At 43.5% G+C, this 5,309-nt stretch overlaps 1 pseudogene across 1 annotated transcript; it reads left to right on the top strand.

Moving 5' to 3' along the window:
- The first annotated feature begins 265 nt into the window (after positions 1-265).
- Positions 266-4,596, top strand: LOC308312279 (large ribosomal subunit protein eL15-like; annotated as a pseudogene). Its single transcript has 4 exons — positions 266-280; positions 1,607-1,760; positions 3,571-3,708; positions 4,552-4,596. The product of its transcript is annotated as a large ribosomal subunit protein eL15-like (transcript).
- Positions 4,597-5,309: the final 713 nt, after the last annotated feature.

Here is a 5,309-nt window from a genome sequence, read left to right as displayed (position 1 = left end):
GGAATACATCACATAAAAAGCATTTATCATGAAACATGCATAAGCTAAAAAGTTACAGTGGAATATCTATATAATGAAACTATACATATAAACTATACATATATACTATACTATGCTATGCTATACATATGTACTATGACGTGCTATGACTACATACAATGCAATTATAGTGCTGTCTTCAAAACATGCTATAAGTCTGTATCAAATGCTACCCAAGTCTACAGAAATGCTATCTAAGGGGGTGGGGTAAGTGCTATGGGCCATGATGGAGTCTGAAAAGGTGGGTTTACCTCAAAATACTCCACTTTATCTCTGAATGAGTCACATGTTCAGTCAGTGACTGAATGAACAGTGAATTAATTATCTATCATTTCTGAGTGTGAAATGAATACAGTATGTTCTGTCAACAATGAGTAGTAGCCTATGAATGATTATACAGACTGTGTGTGTGTGTGTGTGTGTGTGTGTGTGTGTGTGTGTGTGTGTGTGTGTCACTCCCAATCTTCCGCCGTAGCCTGAAAACCCACCTTTTCAGACTCCATCATGGCCCATAGCACTTACCCTAACCCCTTAGATAGCATTTCTGTTGGCTTAGATAGCATTTGACACAGACTTATAGCATGTTATGTAGACAGCACTATAATTGTCATTGTATATAGTCATAGCACGCCATAGTACATATGTATAGCATAGTAGTGAATATGTATAGTTTATTATGTATAGTGTATGTATAGTTTCATCATATAGATATTCCACTGTTACCTTCTTAGCTTACGCATGTTTCATGATAAATGCTTTTATGTGATGTATTCCCATGCTTTTGTTCTTGCTTAAATGTAAGTCGCTCTGGATTAAGAGCGTCTGCTAAATGCCTAAATTGTAAATTGTAAATTGTAAATTGTAAATTGTGTGTGTGTGTGTGTGTGTGTGTGTGTGTGTGTGTGTGTGTGTGTGTGTGTGTGTGTGTGTGTGTGTGTGTGTGTGTTACCCTTTTACAGTCTATGGTTACCTCAGTCTGAGCAAGTAGGCAAGGCAATTTTATTTATATACCACCTTTCATACACGTTCAAACATTCAAAGTACAGTACAGCTCATTTAAAGCCCAGATTATATCAGGCTATCTATCAAGCCTAGTTGATACTAGACTAGCAGCAATTTGCAACTCTAGATTTTTTTATAATGGATGAATCTAGAGTTGCAATACCCTCCATTGACTCCCCATTTATCCAATTTGCGTTTGCGATCTGCTTGTATTAAACGACATTAAACTCACCAACATTGCAGCTCTAGGCCAAGCTTGAATTATCCTCTTTCAATCTGCCGAGCTTGTGTGTCATAAAAATCCACCATAGACATGTTGTTATGAGACATTCTGTGCAGGTGATTCTTTTTCCAAGTGTTGCAGTTTGGAAGCACTCGTTTTTATTAACGGGTCGCACTGCTGCCTCCTGCATTATGTGCAAATTCGAAACAGGTGGTACGCAGGGTGACTTTGACGTGCGCTTCCAAACTCCTGCACAGAATTTCTTGAGTATTATTGTACAAGTACACTGTCTTACTGTCCTGCTGTCTCTCCTCCTGCAGATAAACCAAGATGCGAGCGTAGTCAGCGTACAAATACATGCAGGAGTTGTGGCGCAAGAAGCAGTCGGACGTGATGCGTTTCCTGCTGCAGTACCGCCAGCTGTCCAATCTCTACAGAGCTCCCCGACCCACCAGGCCCGACAAGGACCGCAGGCTGGCATACAAGGCCTAGCAGGGTGAGTGTTTACTGGGTCTGTAGGCTGGCATACAAGGCCTAGCAGGATGAGTGTTTACTGGGTCTGTAGGCTGGGATACAAGGCCTAGCAGGGTGAGTGTTTACTGGGTCTGTAGGCTGGGATACAAGGCCTAGCAGGGTGAGTGTTTACTGGGTACTTAAGGACTGTAGGCTGGACAATTACAGCTCCTTTTAACCCATTCATGACGGGAACCTCTTTTGGTGTTTTAAGGATTATATTATAATTTAGCTATTGAAAAATAGCAGATCTACAAGCTCATAGTGCGACACCGCGCTATGAGGTTGGGGTTCCTGGAGCGACATATTTTCAGATAGGGGTCTGAAAGACTCACCGCTGAGGTGAGTCTGACCCTAACCTGGGATAGTGTACAGTAGTAGTGTGGACGTACACACAGCCTGCAGTCCACCACTGAGGTGAGTCGGATCAAAGTTAAATCTGTACATTGAAATGGGAAAGAGACTTTGGACACTCCACTGCAAGCTTTGGCCATTAAAACATTTTTCTCATACTCTGGTTTTGTGAGGAAACTAGACAAGACAAACTGAAGGTTTTATTATAGTTATTTTATCAGTATGTGACGTATCAATGATTACATCTATCTAGAACACTCTAATAGAGGGTGTGCCCAGCTCCATGCCAAAGCTTTTTCCTGCAGTAAACACTGATAGTATAGTATAGTATAGTATAGTATAGTATAATATAGTATAGCTCAGCTCTAATGCCTTCATTAGAGCTATGGGTGGGTCTTCCTGCGCTCGCATGAAATGCAGACCAGCCTCTCCTCAGTTGCGGAAATATAAATACGTACCTATACTTACCAATACAAAGGCGGCTTGTGTTATTACTAGAAAGCCTACTTTCCACTCTGAGCTGTATAAAATGCATTCTTTTTGGCCAGAAAGGGATTCTTTTTTATATCTGCAGGGGCGCAATGGAGTAACAAAGTATTTTTAATCTTTTTCCGGTAGGAAAAAGATTCCTTTCTGGCCAAAACATGCATTTTCTACGTGTGATGAGGGGCTGATCCAAACGATATCCTCTCCCTAAAGACGGGGAGGAACTGTGATCATCTCCGTGCAATCAGTACATTGGCCCCCTTCAGTCTGCATACCAGGTGGACATTGGGTTTGATGATGTCATCTATTCTACATGCTAAACAATGCATTCACACACTTTGACACCCAGGGCAATACAGTTAGAATCATGCTTTTTTAAAACTTCTCCAGTGTCTTCAAAACTATCCGGTCACAACTGCTTGCAGAAGCTTGTGTTGAAGGGGGGGGGCATGGTTTGGTGGCATGGATCTAAGAATCTCTGGGGCAGACTGCAGTATGTGAGACTGCAGGGTTGTCTGTTCGGAGGTGCTGGTGTACATCACAGGCACTCCCCAGGGCTCAGTGCTGTCACCTTTCCTGCTCACCCTATAGACATCTGACATCCACTTCAACTACAAGACATGCAGTGGTCAGCTGCATCCCTCCATCTCAGGGCACAGCACTGTGTTTATGTTTCAGTGTGCTGGGTGCCATTTACGTTAGTTGAAGCGTTTTCTTTTTTACAAATGTGCTACATTTCATGATCTAGAATAGATTAACGTATGAGTAAACTAAGGCACCAGTACTTGTTTTAGATGTTAGGTATATGTATTTATGACATTGAGAAATATTTTGTGGTGCCGAAATCAATAACACATTTTACAAGCAAAAACAGCAGCACTGTGTTCTATTCCAACAGGCTACCTCATTAGCGTATGTTTACGTCATTAGCATATCTTTTTTTGTTTCAACAGGCTACGTCATCTATCGTATCCGTGTGTGCCGTGATGGTCGTGAACGCCCCGTACCGAAGGGAGCCACCTACGGCAAGCCCGTTCACCACAGAGTCAACCAGATCAAGTTCGCCCTGCAGCCTGCAGTCCACCGCTGAGGTGAGTCTGACCCTAACCTGGGATAGTGTACAGTAGTAGTGTGGACGTACACACAGCCTGCAGTCCACCGCTGAGGTGAGTCTGACCCTAACCTGGGATAGTGTACAGTAGTAGTGTGGACGTACACACAGCCTGCATTCCACCGCTGAGGTGAGTCGGATCAAAGTTAAATCTGTACATCGAAATGGGAAAGAGACTTTGGACACTCCCACTGCAAGCTTTGGTCATTAAAACATTTTTCTCATACTCTGTTTTGTGAGGAAACTAGACAAGACAAACTGAACGTTTTATTATGGTTATTTTATCAGTATGTGACGTAAAGCTGTTGTAGTCGATTCAATGTTAATGTTGTGCATGGGAAGGTGTTGTAGGGCACAGCCTGTTGTTTCACCTGGGCATAGGCAGGGAATCGGGGCACAGCCTATTTGGGGATACCACTCTGTCTCAGGTGCACAGCTGCAGGGAAATGGGGACGCCAAGGGAAGCCAACTCTATAACATTGGAAGGATTAGACCCTTCCTCACCCAGGAGTCAGCCCAGCTCCTCATCCAGACATCAGTCAGGTCAAAACCTGACTATTGTAACGCCCTCCTTACTGGCCTACCGGCATGCACACTTAAGCCTCTCCAATTGATCCAGAATGCCACAACACGCTTGGTCTTCAACGAGCCAGAATTCTCACATGTCACTCCCTTTCTCCGCTCCCTCCATTGGCTCCCGGTCGCTGCCCTCCCCCTTCTCCGCTCCCTCCATTGGCTCCCGGTCGCTGCCCCTCCCCCTTCTCCTCTCCCTCCATTGGCTCCCGGTCGCTGCCATCAACATAATGCATAATGTGATTTCTAGGTTGTCCATCATGGAACTGACCAGATCCCTGCGAGGATCAGATAGCTGAGAGAGGAAGGTAACTATTACCCTAAACACTAACCCCTAAACCTAACCCTAACCTCTTTTTATTGAATCTTTCACTGATGGACATCTCAGGGGCAGGTACTGTAGACACAGTAATGATCATCATCTCAGATCCCATTCCTTAAGTAACATGACATATTAAAGCTAATACAAAAGATTCTATTTTTGAGGGGCGCTGGCCCCTCCTATGTTTAATTTAATTAAGTTTGTCTTGTCTAGACAAACATTCAAAACGCCATTGACAATGGACAGAGTTTAATGTTTGTCTTGTCCATTGACAATGGACAGAGTTTAATGTTTGTTTTGTCACTAACACAAACATTAAATGCCATTAACACCCGAGCGGCAAGAGTTCTCCGTCCTATCAATTAGTAACACTCGTCGCCCAGGACTGAGATTAATAAAAGGACGGTGATGTATTGATATCAAAACCGATCGCATCGCTCCACAGGCTGGCGTGAATCTAAATCTAAATAATTCCGTCCAATTCCAAGCAAAGATTATGTGTTAGACGGCCCACCGCTAGTCGCGTTAGAATTAATCATACCTCCCGTTGTTGTCGATCTACAGTCTGTCAATGGTGCTCAACTTTTTTCATGTCAAGGACCTCCAGAATTATCTGTATTTGGCCGCGGGACCCCTATCTGTTCCAGAGACCCCTCAGAAGCAAAGATTGAAGTTAAAAACGTCCA

Source organism: Protomyctophum bolini (assembly GCF_963924005.1).
Source record: "Protomyctophum bolini genome assembly, contig: SCAFFOLD_441, whole genome shotgun sequence".
Classification (NCBI taxonomy): domain Eukaryota; kingdom Metazoa; phylum Chordata; class Actinopteri; order Myctophiformes; family Myctophidae; genus Protomyctophum; species Protomyctophum bolini.
Note: the sequence above shows the minus strand (reverse complement) of the source record. Positions and strands in the feature narration are given on the sequence as shown.